This window comes from Chiloscyllium plagiosum, chromosome 11, assembly GCF_004010195.1.
Source record: "Chiloscyllium plagiosum isolate BGI_BamShark_2017 chromosome 11, ASM401019v2, whole genome shotgun sequence".
NCBI classification, from domain to species: domain Eukaryota; kingdom Metazoa; phylum Chordata; class Chondrichthyes; order Orectolobiformes; family Hemiscylliidae; genus Chiloscyllium; species Chiloscyllium plagiosum.
This window is the reverse complement of record NC_057720.1, coordinates 27,949,324-27,972,937: the sequence shown is the minus strand read 5'-3', so window position 1 is coordinate 27,972,937 and position 23,614 is coordinate 27,949,324. Positions and strand designations below refer to the sequence as shown.

Genomic DNA, 23,614 nt, shown 5'->3' with positions numbered 1-23,614 from the left:
TCAGAGGCGTGAGTATCTCCGCCTCCAATCTTTAAAGTATGTGCTGTGTCGCTATCAACTGATTTCCCTGGGAATTGGGGTTAGGTTCTTACTTTGTTCTGTTTTCTACCTTTTCCTTCGCACCTCTGGTCATTTCTTCGCCATCGAATCGCACTGCCTCCCACCTCCGTTCAATCTTGCATCTCCGTTAGCTTTCCGAAGGCCACTTGGTGGCGACGCACAGACCCCTCCCCCTCTAGCCCACCGCACAGCCGCTCCAGTGAACGAGGAATCCGAAGCCTGCGCAGTCCTCTGTTGATCCGAATGCGGGCTGCATCCAATGTCCCTGATACCAACGAAACAGTGATGCGTCGGCGCCATTTTGGTAAAGGAAAACGTAGACCAATTTGGCATTTGCAATAAACTTGGTGTATCTGTTCAGCTTGGGGAAGGCCGCTTATTCGGGTAAATTTGCCAACTGGTTACTTATTTTACTGTTAGTATCATAGGCGCGAAGTCCACTCCAAACTGGCATTTACTGGGCTTTGACAAAGGGTCAGTTAGGTTAGACTCGTAATGTCAGCTCTTTTCTCTCCTTACAGATGCTGCCAGACCTGCTGAGATTTTCCAGCATTTTCTCTTTTGGCATTTACTGTCCTTTTAGTTCCATGAGCTTTCAAATCAATAAAGCATAGTGTGCTGGAAAAAGCACGGAAGCATCTGAGGAGCAAGAGAGTCGACATTTCAGGCTTAACCCATCATTAGGACTGGGGAAGGGGAAAGGGGCTGAGAAATAAATAGGGGCAGAGGAGTGGAGCTGGGGAAAGAAAGCTGGAATGGCGATCGCTGGGCGAAGATCGGAGGTGATTGTGATAGGTCGGAGGGAAGTGGATAGGTAGGAAGGAAGGTGAACAAGTAGGTCAGGTCAAGAGGGTGGAACCGAGTCGGTGTTGTATCTGGGATGGGGATGAGGATGGAATTGGTGAGGGGTGGGTAGGGAGCAGGCGGATGGGAATGGAGTTGGTAAGAGTGGTGGGGGGCAGGCGGAAGATTTGGAGCTCTAAATTTGTTTACCGATCTCTTGTGCAGCACTGCGTCAAATGCTTTCTGGAAGCCTATTATCCTTATCAGCCCTTCTGTTACCTGAGACGCTTCAGTATGTTACACATAATTTGACCCTAAACAGAGTCAAAGAGATAGATAGCACGGAAACAGACCCTTCAGTCCAACTTGTCCATGCCGACCAGATATCCCAACCTAATCTAGTTCCATTTGCCAGCACTTGGCCCATATGATTCATATGAGGTAAAAACAATGACTGCAGATGCTGGAAACCAGATTCTGGATCAGTGGTGCTGGAAGAGCACAGCAATTCAGGCAGCATCCGAGGACAGGCAAAATCGACGTTTCGGGCAAAAGCCCTTCATCAGGAATAAAGCTTGAAGCCCGAAACGTCGATTTTGCCTGTCCTCGGATGCTGCCTGAATTGCTGTGCTCTTCCAGCACCACTGATCCATCACATGATTCATATACCCATCCAGATGCATTTTAAATGTTGCAATTGTACCAGCCTCCACCACTTCCCCTGGCAGCTCATTCCACATACGAACCAAGCTCTGCATGAAAAAGTTGCCCCTTAGGTCCCTTTTATATCTTTCCCCTCTCACCCTAAATCTATGCCCTCTACTTCTGAATTCCCCCACCCCAGGGAAAAGACTTTGTCTATTTATCCTATCTGCCCCTCATGATTTTATAAACCTCTGAGGTCACCCCTCAGCCTTTGACGCTCCAGGGAAAATAGCCCCAGCCTATTCAGTCTCTCCCTATAGCTCAAATCATCCAACCTTGGCAACATCCTTGTAAATCCTTTCTGAATCCTTTCAGGTTTCACAACATTCTTCCAGTAGGAAGGAGACCCAAATTGTACACAACATTTCAGAAGTGGCCTAATCAACTTCCTGCACAGCCAAAATATGACCTCTCAACTCCTATACTCAATGCTCTGACCAATAAAAGAAGGCATACTAAACACCTTCTTCACTATCCCATCGACATGCAACTACTTTCAAGGAGATTTATGAACCTGCACTCCAAGGTCTCTTTGTTCAGCAACACTCCCTAGGACCTCACCTGCTAAGATTTGCTTTCCCAAAATGCAACACCTCACATTTATCAAAATTAAACTCCATCTGCCACTCCTGAGTCCATTGGCCCATCTGATCATGATCCGTTGTAATCTGAGGTAACCTTCTTCAGTGTCCACCACACCTCCAATTTTGGTGTCACCTGCAAACTTACTAACTATACCTCCTATATTCATATCCAAATGAAGAAAAATAATGGACTCCGCACCGATCCTTGTGGCACTCCACTGGTCACAGGCTTCCAGTCTGAAAAGCAATCCACCACCACCAGCCTCTGTCTTCTACCTTTGAGCCAGTTCTGTATCCAAATGGCTAGTTCCCCCTGTATTCAGTGAGATCTAACTTTACTAACCAGTCTTCCATGGGGAAACTTATCAAACACCTTACTGAAGTCCATATGGATCACGTCCATCATGCTGCCCTCATAACTCCTCTTTGTTACATTTTCAAAAAACTTAATCAAGTTTGTGAGACATAATTTCCCACGCACAAAGCCATGTTCACTCTTCCTAATCAGTCTTTGCTTTTCCAAATGCATGTACATCCTGTCCCTCAGAATTCCCTCCAACAACTTGCCCACCACTGACGTCAGGCTCACAGGTCTATAGTTCCCTGGCTTGTCCTTACCACCTTTATTAAATAATGGTACCATGTTAGCCAACCTCCAGTCTTCAGGCACCTCACCTGTGACTATCGATGATATAAATATCTCAGCAAAAGGCCCAGCAATCACTTCCCTAGATCTCCACAGAGTTCTAAGGTAAACCTGATCAGGTCCTGGGGATTTACCTACCTTTATGCATTTCAAGATGTCCAACACTTCCTCCTCTGTAATATGGACATTTTTCAAGATGTCACCATCTATTTCCCCACATTGTATATCTTCCAAATCCTTTTCCACAGTAAACACGGATGCAAAATATTAGTTTAGTATCTCCTGCGGCTCCACACAAGGGCTGCCTTGCTGATCTTCGAGGGGCTCTCTTCGCTCCCTAGTTGCCCTTTTGTCCTTAATGTATTTGTAAAAACCCTCTGGATTCTCTTTAACCCTATTTGCCAAACCATCTCATGTCCCCTTTGTACCCTCCTGATTTCCCTCTTAAGTGTACTCCTGCTGCATTTATATTCTAAGGATTCACTTGATCTATTCTGTCTAACCCTGACATATGCTTCCTTCTTTTTCTTTAACCAAACCCTCCATTTCTCTAGTCATCCAGCATTCCCTATACCTACTAGCCATTCCTTTCACCCTAACTGTCTCTGGACTCTCGTTATCTAATTTTTGAAGGCTTCCCATTTTACATCTGTCCCTTTACCTGCAAACATCTGCCCCCAATCAAATTTTGAAAGTTCTTGCCTAATACAGTCAGAATTAGCCATCCTCCAATTTAAAACTTCAACAGTGAGATCTGGTCTCTCCTTTCCCATCTCTATTTTAAAACTAATAGAATTATGGTTGCTGGCCCCAAAGTGCTCCCCCACTGACACCTCAGTCATTTGCCCTGCCTTATTTCCCAAGAGTAGGTCAAGTTTTGCACCTTTTCTAATCAGTACATCCACATACTGACTCAGAAAATTTTATTGTACACTTTACAAATTTCTCTCCATCTAAACCATTAACACTATGGCAGTCCCAGTCCATTTTTGGAAAGTTAAAATTCCCTAACATAACCACCCTATTATTTTTACCAATAACTGAGGTCTCCTTACAAATTTGTTTCTCAATTTCCCACTGACTATTAGGGGGTCTATAATACAATCCCACTAAGGTGATCATCCCTTTCTTATTTCTCAGTTCAACCCAAATAACTTCCCTGGGTGTATTTCTGGGAATATCCTCCCTCAGTACAGCTGTAATGTTATGCCTTATGAAAAGCGCCTAACCTTCCATATTCTCCCTTCAGAATCTCATCCTTTTCCCTTCCTATGTCATTTGTTCCAATATGTACAATTACCTCCTGCTGGACCCGCTCCCCTTTGAGAACATTCTGCACCCTCTCTGAGACATCCATGATCCTGGCACCAGAGAGGCAACATACCATTCTGATGATTTTTCGCTGCTGGCTGCAGAAACGTCTGCCTGCGCCTGGATTAGAGTCCCCTAACACAATTGATAACTTGGAACCTGACGAATCCCTCATTACATTCGAGCATGTCTTGATACCAGAAACCTGGCTGCTCATGCTACATTCCTCTGAAAGTCCATTACCCCCTACATTTTCCAAAATGGCACATCTGTTTGAAATGGGGATAGCCACAGAAGATTCCTGTACTACCTGCCTACCTCTCCTACCTTTCTTGGAGTTAACCCACCTATGTGACTATATCGGCGACTTTTCTCCCTTCCTCTAACAGCCATCCATCATAACCCCTAGCTCTTGTAAATTCTTCATTGTCTCTAACTGTTGCTCCAATTGATCTGACAGGATTCGCAACCGACATTTATTGCAGATATAATCCTCAGTAACCCATAAACTCTCTCGAAACTCCCACTTTCAACAAGAGCATGTCACTCTACTAAAGGCCATTTTGCTCCTTCCAGTCTACAGACCCAGAAAATAGCACCGTCTTATTGCTCTATAAAACACTGCTCCAGGCTAACATAAGACTTATGGCTTAAATTTTTAAAATTTAATAAAGAGACCGATTCCAATAAAAACACAATCAAGAACAAACCCATTCTACTCACTATTGTAAGTTTACAGCAAGGCTATATTTAAACTATACTTAAAACTATTCACTTATCTGTTTCTGTGCTGTGAACTCTTCCAAACAGGTTCCTCCAAGATCAGTTGTGAATTTCGCTGGGCACACTCCAATGTCCAGCGATATATGAATTCAAACAGCAAAGGCAGTAACTGTGCAGATTCACTGCTGTGTCAGTTAGCAGTGTAGGTTTGTTTCTCTGTCTCGCTTGGTGCCTTTGTCTGTCTTTCTCCTTTTCAAAAGTGCCATTATTTTGACTTTTTTTCTAACGTTCCAAAGTAAATGTAACAGCATATAAAATAGTAATTGTTGCTCCTGGAATTCAAGGAAATCGCCTCCAAAACCTGAAATACCTTTTTTTTTAAAAAAAAGGAGCAGATGTTACAGCTACAATTTTTTCCTGTCCTCCATCTTGGATTACCTAGAATCCTCGAGGAGAAAGTGAGGACTGCAGATGCTGGAGATCAGAGCTGAAAATGTGTTGCTGGAAAAGCGCAACAGGTCAGGCAGCATCCAAGGAACAGGAGAATCTAGAATCCTTCCATGCTGACATTTCTTAATGAACCCACACTTTTCAAGTCACCACTGCAACAAGGGACAATATCGGTGTTGACAAAAATGAAACAATGCAGGCACAGAAGCCATTGGACTTGCTACCATCGAATCATTTTCTGAGGTCAAGGAGATCATTAATTGCACCCATGTAACATACTAACTAGTAACTTCCACAAATGAAAAGGTTTACATGCACCAAAGGTTGAGATGTGTGACCATAAGAAGTGAATCTTGCAATTGTGCATCTGGTCCCTCTCATCAGCTGTGATCATTCCAATATCCTACTAGAGTCCCAAGTGCTGTACGTCTTCATCACACATCCAGGCATCTTGTGTGGCTGCCGGTGGATAAAATTTACAACCGAGATACTGCCACCTGATAGCATTAAATACCCAAATGTAGATCCAAAGAAGCCCTTTCCAAACTCCATTTTGATTTTGCCTTAGCTGTCTCACTACCTCTCCCTCACCTTTGAAGGTTTGCATTTCCCTCGAGGGGCTTTGCATATAGATTATGCATTTGGAAAATGTGGGTGATTTACTAGTGGTGGTTAATAGATGTAAAGAAAATTACCACAGGTGACTTGGTGATGGTAAAGAAAAATGTTCAGTTGTGTATAAGAGCATTCTGGATATACAAGAAAATAGGTCCAAAGAAGCATGACGACTGGGGCCATCTAGTAACACATACTTGTATTGAACAGATTATTCGCACCTTGAAGATGCAACTTGGGTGTTCCCTTTCAGTACAAGCCTACCAGGGTGTCTCACATACAAACACAAAGAATATTGGAGAAACTCGGCAAACAGTCATATCAAATATTAACTCCTCCCATAGATGCTGCCAGACCTACTGAACTTGTCCCGCATTCTCTATGTTTGTTTCAAATTTTCAACATTCCTGCAGTATTTTGCATTTATTTGGGCATCACACATTGTGGTTGTTTTGACCACAAGGTTCATGCTGATTTAGCAATACTTAATATTAAAGCCTTCCAGCCTTCCGAAAAATGGCTGTACGATTCATCCTCCATCAAAAAGTGAAATTGTCCAGAATGCACATCTGAATAATTCCACTGCCAGCCAAAAACACTAAGAATGGAGCCACAGGAGGCAGCATGGTGCCTCACAGCACCAGGAATCCGGTTCGATTCAAGCCTTGGGCGACTGTCTGTGTGGAGTTTGCACATTCTCCCAGTATCTGCACAGATTTCCATCAGGTGCTCCCGTTTCCTCCCACAGTCCGAAGATGTGCAGGTTAGGTGATTGGCCATGTTAAATTGCCCGTTGTGTTCAGCAATGTGTAAGTTAGGTGCATTAGTCAGGGGAAATGTAAAATAATAGGCTTGGGGAATGGGTCTAGGTGGGATACTCTTCGAAGGTTCGGTGTGGACTTGTTTGGCCAAATGGCCTGTTTCCACATTGTAGGGATTCTATCATTCTATGATCACAGACCTTGCAACAGCACCAAGCCCAGGCATGCATTCATCATCATTAATATGAATTTCACTTTTCTCACTAAACTATAAAAAGACACCTCTTATCAATGTCATGATAAATAATCATAGCTAGATTATTCAAAAGGAAGAACTTCAACAAAGTGACCCATTAGGCATAGTTAACACCATGCCCATATCTATGGTTTACTTTCCCAGTGGCCAGGAAGAGAAGGAAGTAACCTTCTCTGTTTTATCTACCCAAGGCTGAAATGCCTATCAAAGCCATGGAGATGCCCATGTGGGCTTCTTCATAGGTTGCTGCATCGGTCTCATTGCAGGAGAAATCATTGTCATTGGACCTTTACTGAGAGGGTGCTGAGTTGAAAGGTCCAAGGAATGACCAAAAAACTGAAAAAAAAAAGATTTGCTGGAAAAACTCAGCAGGTCTGGTAGCATCTATGGAGAAAAATCAGAGTTGATGTTTTGGGTCCAGGAATGATTATGGTGATTATGACCAAGGGATAGTCCCCTCATTAACCACTTTAATTGCCTTACACGCTGGATGAGACCATCAGCTGAGACACAGCTGGCATTCACCTCATGTATCTCTGTGCCAGTGACAATAAGTGTTCCATGCTATAGAGAGTCTCACTATTTCTGTGCATGTCTCCTATATACACACTGTATAGCATATGACTCATCAGGAGGAGTTGAAAGACTCCTGAGCTATGAGAGAGCACATACACTTCATAAACACTCTATTGTCTGTCTGTGGCTTTACAATGCCTCAGGACGCTGACATATGGAAAATTATCTGCATCAAATAAGAAAACCTTCATTGTGCATGACACTCAAGACACAGCACCTTCACACAGTGCAGCAAGGCCTGTCTGTCATCTGACAGGATTGCCACAGTTGATTCTGCTTCACTGCTCTCTTGCTCAGGTATTGTACTGCTTACACAGTGTTAAGTCTTTTGATGTTGATTCAGGCCTAACCGAGGTTACTGTACTGGTGGATGGTGGAAGTAGGAAGTGGCTGACAGTTCAGCTCTGTAAAGTCATTCACTGTGCCTAGCAAAATTAATCCACTAGATGGAATGGAGGGAAACTTGGCGAGATGGATCAGAAACTGATTTAGTAATAGGACACAAAGAGTAGTGCCAGGAGGCTGTTTGAGTGTCTGAAGGTCGGTGCCCAGCGGTGTACCACAAGGATCAGTAATGGGACCTTTATTGTTTATTATATACATAAATGATGTAGATGAAAATGTGGGAGGAATTTGCAGGGGACACCAAGATTGGTAGTGGTTAATAGCAAAAAAGATAGTTATAGGTTACAGGAAGATGTAGATGGGATGGGCAGAACAGTTGCAGATGGTACTTAACCCTGATAAGTGCTAGGTGATGCACTTTGGTAGAAGAAACAAGATGAGTGAGTACTTAACGAATGGCAGAAAAGAAGTATCTTGGGGTAATTATTCACAGATCCTTGAAGTCGACAGAGCACATGAATAGGATAATTAAGGCGGCATATGGAATACTTGTTTTCATTAGTCGTGGCATAGAGTATAAGAGCAAGAATGTAATGTTGAAGTTTTACAGGGTGTTGCTCAGGCCACAACTAGAGTACTGTGTGTGGTTCCAGTCACCTCACTACAGAAGCATGTGATAGCACTGGAGGGGATACCAAAATATTGCCTGGAATGGAGAAATTGAGCTTTAAGGAGAAACTGAATGGACTTGGAGTTTTTTTCTTTAGAGCAGAGAATATTGAGGGGCAAGGTAAAGATTAAGGAGTATAAAGATTATGATAGGTATGGATGAGGTGAACAGAGAGCAACTGTTCCCCTTGTTGAGGGGGAAATCATGAGAGGACATACTTTTAAGGTAAAGGGCATGAGGTTCGAAGGGGATTCTGGGAAAAAAAAACTTTCACTCAGTGGTGAGAATCTGGAATGCACTGCCTGGGGAAGTAATGGAGGCTGGAAATCTTACATAGTACTTGATGAGCACTTCAATATCATAATATTCAAAGATAAGGGATTTGCACACTTTTAGTGGTAGTTATATCAGTGCAGATACTATGGGCCAAAGGGCTTTTTTCTGCACTCAATAAAATAGATTGTTTCATATGAATCTATGTCAAGGGTTGTCACTCTCAACTCACCTCTGAAATTGAGCGCTTTTGTTCATATTTGAACCACGGCTGAACTGAGGTCGAGAGCTGAGTGGCCCTGGTGGAAACCTAGCTAGGCATCATTGAGCAGATTATTGCTAAACAGGTGCCGCTTGATAGCACTGCTGATAATATCTTTTATCATTTAACGGATGATTGAGAATAGACTAATGGGGTGGTAATTGGCCAGGTTACATTTGTCCTGCTTTGTGTGTACAGGAAACACCTGGACAATTTTCCATATTGTTGGATAGATGCCAATGTTGTAACTATAGTGGAACAGATGGGGGAGCGACAAATTCTGGAACACAAGTCTTCAGTAATATTGTTGGCATATTGTCAGGGCCCATGGCCTTTGTATGATCCAGTGTCTCCAACCACTTCCTGATATCATGTGGAGTGAATCTGGCCACCAGTAGAGGAGGCTAAGATGGATCATCCAGTTGGCATTTCTACTTGAAGATTTCTGCGAATGCTTCACTGTTACCTTTTGCACTGATGAGTTGTTCTCTTCCATCATTGAGGACGAGGATATTTGTGGAGCTGTTTAATTGTCTACCATCATTCACACTAGATATGGTCGGACTGCAGAACTTAGATCTGATTAGTTGGTGGTGGGATCACTTAGCTCTTTCTATCACTTCCTGTTTATGTTGTTTGACACACAAGTAGTCCTTTTTGGTAGCTTCACTCCCAGGTTGATGCCATCTTCAGTTATGCCAGGTGCTGTTCCTGGTGATGCCCTCCTGCACTCTCCATTGAGCCAGAGATGATCCCCTGGCTTGATGGGGTATGCTGGGCAGAGGTTGTAGATTGTGCTGGAATACAATTCTGCTGCTGTTGATGGCCCCCCAGTGCCTTAATGGATGCCCAGTCTTGAGTTGCTAAATCATTTCAAAGTCTGTCCCATTTCACAAAGTGATAGTGCCATACAACATGATGGAGGATGTTCTCAATGTAAAGGCAGGACTTCATCTCCACAAGGACTGTGCGGTGATCACTCATAGTGATACTGTCATAAACAGATGCATCTGCAGTTGGCAGATTGGTAAGGATGAAGTATGTTTTTCCTCTTGATCCTTCCACACTACCTGCCAAGATGCAGTCTATCTCCTTTAGGATCCAAGCAGCTTGATCAGCAGTGCTGCTGCTGAGGCACATTTGGTATTGGACATTGAAATTCCCCAGCTAGAGTACATTTTGCACCCTTGCCATCCTCCTTGCTGCCTCCAAGTGTTTTTTAAGAATACTGATTCATCAGCCAAGGGAGAGCATGACTATCAGCAAAAGGTTTCCTTGCCCATGTTTAACCTGAAACCATGAGACTTCATGGCGTCCGAAGTCAATGTTGAGGACTTCAAGGGTAACCCTTTCCTAACTGTACATCATTGTGCCACCACCTTTGCTGGCTTTATCCTTCCTGTGGCACAGGAAATATCCAGGAATGATGATGATGATGGTATCTGGGACATTGTCTGTAAGGTGTGATTCCATGAGTATGACTAAGTCAGTCTGTAGCTTGACTAGTCTGTGAGACATCTCACCCAATTTTGGCACTGGCACGCATATGTTAGTAGGGACAACATTGCAGGGTCAACAAGGCTGTTTTTGCTGTTGTCTTTTGCTGTGCCTTGGTCAATGCCAGGTGGTCCATCCAGTTTCACTTCTTTGTTGAGACTTTGTAGTGATTGACACAACTAATTGGCTTGCTAGGGCTAGGCCATTTGAGAGCAGTTGAGTGTCAACTACATTGCTCTGCCTCTGGAGTCATGTTAAGGCTGGGCCAGGCGAGGATGGCAGATTTCCTTCCCCAAAAGACACGGAAGTGGATGGGTTTTTTCTGACCATTTTCAATGGTCGTCAGAAGATTCTTACATTCTCATAGTGAAACCAAGCAGAAAATATGGACTGACTTCTCTTAAAATATTTTCTTAATTTATGTGTGATCGTTACAGTTTAATGTTCACTGTCCAGGTCAATATTTATTCCTCAACCAACATGAATGCAAACAGACAATTTGCTTGTTATTACGGACTGTTGTTTGTTAGAGCTTACTGTGCACAAACTGGCTGTCAGCTTTCTGTATTACAAAAGTGACTACACTTAACACGTTAGCTTTTTAGTACTTTCGAATGTCCTAAGGGTATGAAAGGCACTTACAAATTAATTATTTGTGGGTAATAATGAGTTTCAATGTCAGTAGAATTAATTGGATAAATTTTTAAAACTGAAATGGTGGAAACTGCTGAAGGAATTATCGATCCATCACATAACACCTATTTGTCTCCACCACTAACTGTGCACCAGTCTTTGAGTGGTGCACTAAATACTGACTCAGAACAGTACAGCACAATACAGGCCCTTTGGCCCTTGATGTTGTGCCAGCCTTTTATCCTATTCTAAGATGAAACTAACCTACATACCCTTCATTTTACTATCATCCATATGCCTATCCAAGAGTCATTTAAATGTCCCTAATGCATCTGACTCTACTACCATTGCTGGCATTGCATTACACAGAGTGGTGGGTGCATGGAAAGAACCTACCTCTGACATCTCCCCTAAAAACGTTCCTCCAATCACCTTAAAATTATGTCCCTTCATGACAGCCATTTCCACCCTGGCAAAAAGTCTCTGGCTGTCTACTCTATCTATGCCTCTTATCACCTTATACACCTCTATCAAGTCACCTCTCATCCTTTGCTCCAATGAAAAAAGCCCTTGCGCCCTCAACCTTTCTTCATAAGACATGTCCTCCAGTCCAAGCAACATCCTGATAAATCTTCTCTGTATCCTCTCTAAAGCTTCCATATCCTTCCTATAATGAGGCAACCAGAACTGAACAAAATATTCCAAGTGTGGTCGAACCAGGGCTTTAGAAAGCTGCAGTGTAACCTCACGGCTCTTAAAAAATGTGTGTGGTGTGTTGACTTTCATTAGCAGGGAGATTGAGTTTAACAAACCTATCAACTTGGGTGGCAACTTTGGGGGATCAGTAGATGTGAACCCCAAGATCCCTCTGTTCCTCCACACTGCCAAGAATCTTGCCGTAAACCTTGTAATCTGCATTCAATTACGACTTCCCAAAATGAATCACTTCACACTTTTCCAGGTTGAACTTCATCTGCTACTTCTCAGTCCAGCTCTGCATCCTTGCACTGTCCCGTTGCAACCTACAACAGCCCTCCACGCTATCCACAACTCCACCAACCTCATGTCATCGGCAAACTTACTAACCCACCCTTCCATTTCCTCATCTAAGTCATTTATAAAGATCACATTTAAAAAGGTGGATAATAAAATCCTAATGAATAAATGGAATAATTTCTGATAAATATCAACCACCTGATGAAGGAGTGGCGCTCCGAAAGCTAATCCTTCCAATTAAACCTGTTGGACTATAACCTGGTATTGTGTGATTTTTAATTTTGTAAACCCAACACAAATCACTTTTAGCGATTCATGAATTAATGTCACTAAGAGATTAATGGGTATGATCGAATGGCCATTATAGAGACATGATTACAAGGAGATCAAAGCTGGGAATTAAATAATCAGGGGTCTGGGACCATTTGAAAGGACAGGCAAGAAGGGAGGATGGTGGGATAGCTTTGTTAATATAAATGGAATAAGTATGATAGCAAGAAATGATCTCTGATCAGATTATGCAGAATCCATATGGATGAAGGTAAGAAATAACAAAAGGGAAGACACTGGTGGAGGTAGTCTATAGGTCCCCTAACAGAAACTGTTAGTAGAACAAAAAAAAAGTCAGGCCATGTTAAACAAAAGCAGTACATTTATCATGGGTGACTTTAATCTACATGTAGACTGGAAAAATGAAATTGGTAAAGGTAGCTATGAGAAGGAATTCATAGAATGCATTCAGAATGTTGTGGATTTCACCAGGGATCAGGCTATTTTAGATATGTATTAGATTAGATTAGATTACCCACAGTGTGGAAACAGGGCCTTCAGCCCAACAAGTCCACCCCCCCCCTGCACATTTTTAGACTGTGGGAGGAAACCGGAGCACCTGGAGGAAACCCATGCAGACACGGGGAGAATGTGTAAACTCCACACAGACAGTTGCTGAGGCGGGAAATGAACCCGGGTCTCTGGCGCTGTGAGGCAGCAGTGCTAACCACTGTGCCACCATATGGTAAGAGGCAGACTGAAGAAATTATCTTAGCATAAGAGATGCCCTGGAGAACAGCAACAATACATGGTAGGATTTATCATTCAGTCTGACATTTGGAAACTTGCATTGCAAATAAACATGCTAAACCTACATAAGGTTAGCTATCAAATTGAGAGAGTAAAACATACAGTGTGGCAAAAATTCATGGTCAACCAGAGGATTGGGAAAGTTGTAACAGCCAACAAAATCTGACAAAAAATAATAAAATGAAGAAAATCAAGAATATGTAAACTAGGAAGTAATAGAAAAATGTATAGGAAGAGCTTATTTAAATGTATAAAAAATTAAGAGAGGGGCCAAAGTGAACATAGGTTCCTTAGAGAAGGAGGCAGGAAAAATAACACAGGGAACCAGGAAATGGAAGAGGAGTTGAAGAAATATTTTGCATCATGGTAAAGGACATTACCGGTATTCCAAAAGTGCAAAGTGATCAAGGAGTTTAAAGTAGTAGGATGGTGATAGTGGGGTGGGAATAAACACAATAAAATCACTAGTGAACAAATACTCGGGGAAACTAAAAGAGCTGAAGGACAATAAGTCTTCATAACCTAGTGGGTTGCATCCAAGGATTTTAAAGGAAGTAGTTACAGAGTTGGTGGATGCACAGAGAAGTAATCTTCTAAGAACATTTAGATTTGGGAAAAGTCCCAGAGGATTAGAAAATTGACAATGTAACAAACGTTTGAAAAGGGAAGGAGATAAAGGAAAGGTAACTACAGGCCAGTTAGTTTAACATTTGTCATTGGTAAAATGTTAGATTCTATTATAATGCATGTAATAATAGATCATTTAGAAATTTGAAGATAAAGCAACATCTGCATGGTTTCACGAAGGGGAAATCATGACTCGTAAATATAAATTAAAAATTCTTTGAGGAGATAGCAAGCAGAATAAAGGTGGACCAGTATATGCAATGTATTTGGATTTCCTAAAGGTGTTTAATAAGGTATCACACAAGGCTATTGGGGCCACATTTATTTACAATATACAAATAGTTCTTCTATAACGCGATAGTTGAGTTCTTGTGCAACCACGTGTAATAGAAAAATAGCACTTTAGAAACAGCACTTAAAGTGTTGGTGATACAATCATGTTACAGCCAACACACGTTTTAAAAATGCACACTTTAGAAACAGTGTCAATCGCGTTACAGCAAATTCATGGTATAGCAGAATGACCTGTATATTAATGACTTCAATGACAGAAATGAATATAGTATTGCCTAACTTGCGTATGATACAAAAATAGATGTGTAGGCAAATATTGAAGCTGACACAAACAAATTAAGTGATTGGCGAAAACTTGACAGATGAAACTTAATGTGGGAAAATGTGAGGTTATAAACTTAGGCAGGAAGAATAGAAGAACTGAATATTATTTAAATGGTAGAAAATTGCAGAAATCTGAAGGACACAGGGATTTGGGAGTCATCATGCATGAATCACAAGAAGCTGGCATCTAGGTTCAGCAGGTAATAGGGAAGGTAAATGAGTCGTTGAGCTTTGTTTTGAAGGGAATGGAGCATTAAAATAGGGAGGTTTTACTAAAATTGTACAAGGCACTAGTTAAACTACAACTGAATAATATAAACAATTTTGTTTCCCCTTATCTAAGGAAAGATATACTCAAGTTAGAAGCAATCCAGAGAAGGTTCACTCAGTTGACTCCGATTATGGAGAGATTTTCTTATGAGGAAATGTTAAGTAGATTAGGCTCGTACCATTGCAATTTAGAATTGAAACTTAAAAGGTTATTAGGGAGCTTGATACGGTATATGTTGGGTGGTTGTGTTCCGTTGTGGACAAGTCTAGTACCAGAAGGCAAAGTTGCATAATTTGCCTGTTGAAAACAGGTGCGAAGAAGTGTCTCCCCTCAGAGCATAGTGAATCTGTGGAATTCTTTACTGTACTGAGCTATCAAGACTGAGTAATTAAGTATATTGAAAGCTGTGGTAGATTTTTAATAGTAAGGGAATCAAGGGTTATGAGGATAACAAAAATAGAATTGAGAATTATCTCATTGTGAAGAGCAGACTTGACAAGCTGAATGCTCCTCCAGTTAATGGTCTTAACTACATTAAAATGTCACTAAGAACATTCTCAATAAATGCATCAATGTGTAAAAATTATAACTAGATACTAAAAGCATTGTGTCGAACTGGAACAAATTATTTCAAGAACACAATTGAAAGCCACACAGAAGCTTGGCAACTTGAAATGGACACTAAAGGAACAAGTCCAATCCAACTTAATACCCTAAAAAGTCTATTGCATGGATTTTTGAAAGGTAGTGGTGGCAAAATTCTTGCCATTCGCCATCATCGTGCTGACAAAAATATCTGGACTCCACTGTTAAACAGAACAACATGGAAATCCAGAAGCTGGTGTCAGTGATTATACTTCTCCAGAATATATGATATTGAGGCATTTTCAGACTGCAATCAATAGGAAACCGTAAGAATTGACAAGAACATTCAATACTGCACTGTACATGTTGTTATAAAAAAGTGTAAAGGTTATAACCTGTTAAATAAGATGTAATTAGATGCATAATGTGTATTAACATCATAATAATTATTAAACACCTTCACATCTGATAGGCAATTCTTACTGATTTTGGAATTACATTATTTTCTATTATGATAACAGCTCATTTTTATAAGAAAGAGTTAATATAAGTCAATATAACTCTTCTTCAGAACTTAAACTCTGTTTCTGTCTCCAGACATGTTGAGAGATCTGCTGAGTTTCTCTTGCACTTTACTTTAATTACAGAACAATAATGATCTGGATACCTAATGCCATAACATTAACTTTATTTACCAACTAAGCCATGTTGGTGACCTTTGCATTCAAGATAAAGGATCTAAAGATAAAAGTCCAAAATCAAAAACACTTGCTTTGATGCAGACTGCAACTCTAAGATTTTCCAGTTAGCAACTAGCCAAATTTTGGGGTCACTGAGTGTTAGTTTGTGCTTGAACAATACAGTAGTTCAGACTGTGCCTGCACATTATTTATATGTTTTATACATGTATTAGGAGTAAGCAGGTAGCAAGGGAAAGAGTAGTCCCACTCAAGAATAAAGGAAAGAGGTTGTGTGTGGAGCCAGATGAAATGGGTGAGATCTTTAATGAGTAGTTTACATTGGTATTCACCAAAGTGGGACATGAGGATATTGAGGTTCGTGAAAGGGGCATGAATACCCTTGGGCAGGTCAACATAGAACAAGAAAAAAAAGTGTTGAGTGTCTTGAAATATATTAAGTTGGACAAGCATCCCAGGCCAGACAGGATCTATCCAAGGACACTGGAAGTCAAAGGAGGAAGTAGCTGGGGCCTTAACAGATATCTTTGCATCCTCGTTGGCCTCAGGTGAGGTTCCAGAGGACTGGAGAATGACCAATGTTGTTCCTTTCTTTCTGAAAGGAAACGGAGACAAACCAGGTAATTACAGGCTGGTGAACCTGACATCTGTGGCGGGAAGCCATTGGAGGAGATACTGAGAAATGGGATTTATTCACATTTGGAAGTGAATGGACTCATTAGTGATAGGCAGTATGGGTTTGTGCAAGGGAAGTCTTGTCTCAGCAACTTGATTGAGTTTTTGAAGAGGTGACAAGAATGATTCATAAGGGAAGGACAGTGGATGTTGTCTATATGGAAGGGCTTATGCCCGAAACGTCGATTCTCCTGTTCCCTGGATGCTGCCTGACCTGCTGCGCTTTTCCAGCAACACATTTCCAGCTCTGATCTCCAGCATCTGCAGACTTCACTTTCTCCTCATGGATTTTAGTAAGGCTGGTACATAAGGTAGAGTCTCATGGAATCCAGAATGAGCCAGATGGATACAAAACAAAGACAAAGAATCATAATGGAAGGGTACTTTCTGAAATGGAGATCAGTAACTAATGGTGTTCCACAGGGATCAGTGCTGGGATTGTTGTTTGTAATATATAAAAATGATCGGGAGGAAAATGTAGGTTGTCTGATTAGTAAGTTTGAAGATGACACCAAAATTGGCAGAGTTGCAGATAGTGAGGAAGATTGTCAAAGGATACAGCAGGATATAGATGGATTGCAAATTTTGGTAGAGAAATGGTAGATGGAATTTAATCCGGACAAATGCAAGGTGATGCAGTTTGGAAGGTCAAATCTGGGTGTGAATTATGCAATAAATGGCGTAGCCCTTAGGAGCATTAACATTCAGAGAGGGATCTGGGCATACAGGTCCACAGATCCCTGAAATTGGCAACACGAGCAGATAAGGTGGTCAAGAAGGCGTAGAGCATGCTTGCCTTCTTGGCTGGGGCAGTGAATATAAAAGTTTGCAAGTTATGTTACAGCTGTACAAAATTTTAGTTAGGCCACTTTTGGAGTCTTTTATACCGTTCTGGTCATCACATTACTAGAAGGACGTGGATGCTTTGGAGAGGGTGCAGAGATGGTTTACCAGGATGTTACCTATTCTGGAGAGTTTTACGTAAGAGGAGAGGCTGTGTAAACTCGGATAATTTTCCCTGGAAAGATGGAGGCTGAAGGGGTGACCTGATAGACGTCTACAGAATTATGAGAGGCATAGATAGGGTAGATAGTCAGAGGATTTTTCCCCAAGGTGGAAAGGTCAACTACAGTAGGGTACAGATTCAAGGTGAGAGGGGCAAGTTAATGGAGAAGTGCGGGGAATTTTTTTCAGACAGAGGGTGGTGTGTAACTGGAACACACTGCCACGGGAGGTAGTGGAAGTAGGCATGTGAGCAACATTAAGGCATATCTTGAAGTACACATGAATGTGAGGTAAACAGAGGGATAGAAATGACACATAGGCAATAAGTAGTGGTTCTAAATAAGAACAAGGAATCGACACAGGCTTGGAGTGCCAAAGGGTCTGTTTCTGTGCTGTATTGTATATTCCAGTATAGATTGTACCTAATAGGAATTCATAACTAAACTGGATCAGACACTAATGTAATGCAAGTCCATTTAAAAAAAAATGTACTTCAGTCTGATTTCAAATTTAAACTTCCTTGTGCAGGACTTAAATTAAAGCCATATCTCTCAGTAAAATCATTCGACTTAATTGACGTGCATCATAAACTAATTTGTTGTGATGTATTGGTAGTGTCTCCATCTCTGAACCAAGAGGGTTTGGTTTAAGCCCCACCTGCTCTGCAGTTATGTAATAATCTCTTTGAATAGGTTGATTAGAAAATATCCAAAACTAACTTATGTTTCATTAAGTCATTTTCTTTATGGCCAACTCTTAACCTTGGCTTTCTCAAAAGTTGTGTAAAATACAAAAATGTAAAGTAGTTAAATAGATAGAAATTCAGGAAGCTCAAACATTTTAAATAATAATTTGCATAGTCACTATAAAATATACTTTCTATATTCAACACATAACTGCCTTTCTTAAATGGGCAATGTAAATTTAAAGTCTCTGTTATCATCTTCTACCTCTCTTTAACTATGATGTTGCTTTCATTTTACAAACTGTCACTGTCATCAAGTCCTCTGCAGATCCTCCAGTACCATCACAACTACAACTGAACAGTCCTGTAAACTCCCACTGCCCACAGAGATTCTGGTCAAGCTTAACTGACAGAACTGAACTGGCAGAACCATAATTATAGATTCCTAGCTGGCTAACCTTTTTGTGGGATTGGTGAAATATTCATTCTAGTTCTATTCAGCTCTATGCTGTCACCTCTTTTTCTACTTTGTTAATGGGTTTGGGGTTGTTTGCCATTCCTGCTGACCTTCAGATCCTGCATTATTCAAATGAAGCTCAAATAATTCAAGTAGCTCCTGTCTATCAATTAGTCTGGAAAGTTTTGTAATATCTATCAGTCTCAGCATTTTGTTTGTCTCAGCTTTCTTCCAACTAGCAATTAAACACAAGATTCTGATTTACAGCTGAACCCACAACCTATTTCAAGAATGTAATTATACCTGTTTAAAAGCAACATACTCATTACATTGATTTTCAAATCTTATAAAATAACATACACTGATTTGTATGCAGCATCATAGGCTGTAAATGTGCATGGGACTAGGACATGTTTTTGTTGTCAGTCACCCTATTTAAATATTCCATGATCTGGAGGTGCTGGTGTTGGATTGGGGTGGATAAAGTCAGCTTCTAATTGCCACTGATTACTAATTCTTGTTAACCCAAAACCTATTGGTCCTCTTCTCATTTAAGTCCATGGAAGCTCCAGTCTGTTTCACCAGAAAATGCATCAGGGGCTGCATGAATTTGTTAAGCTTTATTGGAACATTGTAGGATCTGAAGGTCAGCAGGTATGGCAAGCAACCCATTAATATAATTAATGGGAACAAAGAGAGAGTACAGCTGAACAGAACTAGAATGAATGCTAAACTAAATTAATTCTGAATCTTTGATTGATTATTTTATTCATTTCTATCAGTCTACACCCAAGGACACCCTATTTGATGTGTACCTAACATACAAAATGCCCAAAAGCAGCTCTTGTTCCAAATATTCAAGAAAGAGAGGCAGTAACAGAAAACTAGGAGAGGTGAGGACTGCAGATACTGGAGATCAGAATCGATAGTGTGGTGCTGGAAAAGCACAGCAGGTTAGACAGCATCCAAGGAGTAGGAGAATCAATATTTTGGGCATAAGCTCTTCATCAGGAATGAGGCTTATGGACCAGGGGGCTGAGATATAAATGGGAGGGGGATGGGGGAAGTAGCTGAGAATGCATTAGGTAGATGAAGGTGGGGGAGAAGGTAATAGGTTGCAGAGGAGGGTGAAGTGGATAGATGGAAAAAGTGATGGACAGGTCAAGAGGGCAGTGCCAAGTTGGAGGCATGGGACTGGGATAATATGGGGGGGGGGGGGGTGTAAATGTGAAATCTACATTGATCCTGTGTGGCTGGAGATTCCCAAGGTAGAATAATAGGCATTATTCCTCCAGGCGTCAGGTGGTAAGGGTTTGGTGCTGGAGGCGGCCCAGCACCTGCATGACCTTGGCAGAGTGAGAAGGGGAGTTGAAGTGTTCAACCACAAGGCAGTGGGTTTGGTTGGTGTGGGTGTTCTGAAAAGTAGGTGTCCTGACTCCCCAGTGTAGTGGAGACCACAGCGGGTGCAACGAATACAGTAGATGACTGGTGGAGGTACAAGTAAATTTCTGTCAGATGTGGAAGGATCTCTGAGGGCCTTGGACAGGTGAGGGGGGGGGGTGTGGAGAGGAGGTGTGGGTGCAGGTTTTGCACTTCCTGCTGTGGCAGGGGAGGGTACCAGGAGTGGGGTGTCGGCTGGTGGGGGGCATAGATCTGACAAGGGAGTCACGGAGGGAATGGTCTCTCTGGAACGCTGAGAAACAGAAAACTATAAACTAGTTAACTTGTCAGAAGGTGTTAGAATTAATCATTAATGAGATTACAGCTGAGCTCTTTGAAATACTCAAAGTGATCAGGAAGACTCAGCATGGTTTTGTCAAAGGAGATCTCATTTATTCAAATTATTGGAGTTCTATGAAGGAGTAATGTGCAGTAGATGAAAGCGTGCCTATCGATGTACTGTCCTTGGATTTCCTAAAGATATTTGGTAAGGTGCCTCATAAAATGTTGCTGCACAAAGTAGGAGCTCATAATGCAAGGGATGACATATTAAAATGGACCTAAAACCATCATTTTCAGACTGGACCTAGCTCTTCACTCCAGCAGTGAAGCAATATTGCAGGAGTCTTCAGCTCCCACAGTTGTTCCTGAATAGATGACTTTGCAAGCATATACTAACAAACTAAAAATATCCTCATAAATGAAAGGCATCAAAATCTCTAGAACAAGTTCCAGCTACAGTTTTGACACAGGCCCATCTATAGTGACCAATAAGAAGTTGCCATTTCACCGGTATAACAATTATCAATTAAGGACCTTAGCTCAATAGGTCAGGAAGTAGAACTTCTTTGTACATTGATTAGGAATAACAAATGAAAAATTGCTTGTGAGTGTAGTTTTAAGATTCCTAACTAACAAAATGTGAAGTAAGAAATAATTGGAGCTTGTAATAAACACAATGTAATAACTGTGGGGGACTTTAATCTTTGCATAGATGGACAATTTTGTTTCATTCATTGGATGTGGGCAGCTCTGGCTAGGAGAATAGGGTGGTTTGCGGCTGCCTTGAACATTGCAGTTTTTGGGGTGTATAGGTACAACACCAATGCTGCTAGGAAGGGATATCCAGGATTTTGATCCTGTGACAACAAAGAAATGGCAAAATAGTTCTAAGTCAGGACAGTGAGTGGCTTGGAGAGAAACTTGTAAGTTGTAGTGTTTCGATGCATCTGCTGCTCTTGTCCTTCTAGGTGGTGGACTTTGCAGGTTTGGAACATACTGTTGGAGTCACCTTGGTGAGTTAGTATACTGCATCTTGTAGATTATAAATACTACTGCCACATTACCACTTTGTTACAGATGTGAAGGTGTAAATGGGTTCAGAGTCGAAACATGTGGTATTGGAAGAGGACAATAACTCAGGCAGCATCCGAGGAGCAGGAGAGTCGATGTTTCGAACATAAGCTCTTCATCAGGAATGTGGGTTGCCAAGCAAGCAGGTTGCTTTCTACTGGATCATGTGATGCTTCTGAATTGGGGAGATGGCGGAAATGGATGCTGCTGTTCTGCCTGAAGGTGGATATGAAACACTTCCTATTGTTCAGGATGGGGATGTTTGGTGGAGTCATCCCCTTCTGTCAGTCTCTTCAATGTCCTTCACCATTCATGACTGAATATAATAGGACTGCAGAGTTTAAATAAAATACTTAGCTGCAACAGGTGCTCCCAATGTGATCTTCTCTACATCAGGGAGACCAAACGTAAACTTAGGGAATGGTTGGTCAAGCATCTCAGGCAGGCCCACAAGAGGCCAACTGGACCTCCCAGTCATCACCCATTTTAATTCCTCTTCCCACTCCCTCTTCCATGACCATCTCCACTTCTCCACTGCCACAATGACCCAAACCGCAAATTGGAGGAACAACATCTCATCTTCCACCTGGCCAGCCTATAGCCTAGAAGACTCAATATGGAGTTCTCCAATTTCACATAACCTCCCTTCCCACCCCTATTCTCTTCCCAGCCCCTCCCCCTCCCAGCCACCATTCGGATTCATTCCTCCCATTGACCAACTAGGTCGTACCCTCCGCCTGTCTTCACCTATCACCACCTCACCCAACCACCCCCTTTATCTGCAGCTCCCCCTGCACCCACCCCCAGTCCTGAAGAAGGATTACACCTGAAACATCGACTTCTCCACCTCCTGGTTTGCTGTGTTCTTCCAGCCTCCTGCCTGTCTACTTATCATATGAGGAGCAGTTGAGGACTCTGGATCTGTTCTCAGAGTTTAAGATGGATGAGGGGGAGAATCTGAATGAAATCTACAGTATATGAGAGGCTTGAATAGCAGGACCATGGAGAAGATGTTTCCACTCATAGGAGAGTCTTAGTCCTCAGGGCACAACCTCGGAGTGAAAGGACAACCCTTTGAACTGAGATGAGGTGGAATTTTTCCAGCTTGATCATGTTGTTATTTTGTTTCTTAAAGTATAACAGAGAATAATCGGGTAGCTTTGGCAAATACAATTAAGGAGAATCCAAAGGTTTTTTACAAATATATTAAGGACAAAAGGGTAACTAGGGAGAGAATAGGGCCCCTCAAAGATTAGCACGGCTGCTTTTTTGTGGAGCCTCAAAATGGGGGAGATACTAAATGAATATTTTGCATCAGTATTTACTGTGGAAAAGGATATGGAAGATGTAGACTGTAGGGAAATAGATGGTGACATCTTGCAAAATGTCCAGATTACAGAGGAGGAAGTGCTGGATGTCTTGAAACGGTTAAAGGTGGATAAATCCCCAGGACCTAATCAGGTGTACCAGAGAACTCTGTGGGAAGCTAGAGAAGTGATTGCTGGGCCTCTTGTTGAGATATTTGTATCATCAATAGTCACAGGTGAGGTGCCAGAAGACTGGAGGTTGGCAAATGTGGTGCCAAGAAGGGCGGTAAAGACAAGCCAGGGAACTGTAGACCGGTGAGCCTGACCTCGAAGGTGGGCAAGTTGTTGGAGAGAATCCTGAGGGACAGGATGTACATGTATTGGGAAGGCAAGGACTGATTCAGGATAGTCAACATGGCTTTATGTGTGGGAAATCACGTCTCACAAACTTGATTGAGCTTTTTGAAGAAGTAACAAAGAAGATTGATGAGGGCAGAGCAGTAGATGTGATCTATATGGACTTCAGTCAGGTGTTCGACAAGGTTCCCCATGGGAGACTGATTAGCAAGGTTAGATCTCATGGAATACAGGGAGAACCAGCCACTTGGATACAGAACTGGCTCAAAGGTAGCAGACAGAGGGTGGTGGTGGAGGGTTGTTTTTCAGA

General features: G+C 41.8%; 1 protein-coding gene across 3 annotated transcripts in view; it reads right to left on the bottom strand.

Annotated features, from left to right (window-relative positions):
* The window catches only part of LOC122554242 (CMP-N-acetylneuraminate-beta-1,4-galactoside alpha-2,3-sialyltransferase-like), a 627,037-nt gene that overhangs the window by 488,566 nt on the left and 114,857 nt on the right, over window positions 1-23,614 (bottom strand). Inside the window, exon 1 of one of the 3 annotated variants that reach the window (XM_043698961.1) lies at window positions 110-187. The exons of 1 other annotated variant lie outside the window; for it this stretch is intronic. The gene's annotated coding sequence lies outside the window, so the exon portion shown is untranslated. Of the gene's footprint in view, window positions 1-92; window positions 188-23,614 lie in introns of those variants that run through there. One more of the 3 variants, XM_043698960.1, reaches the window with a different exon arrangement.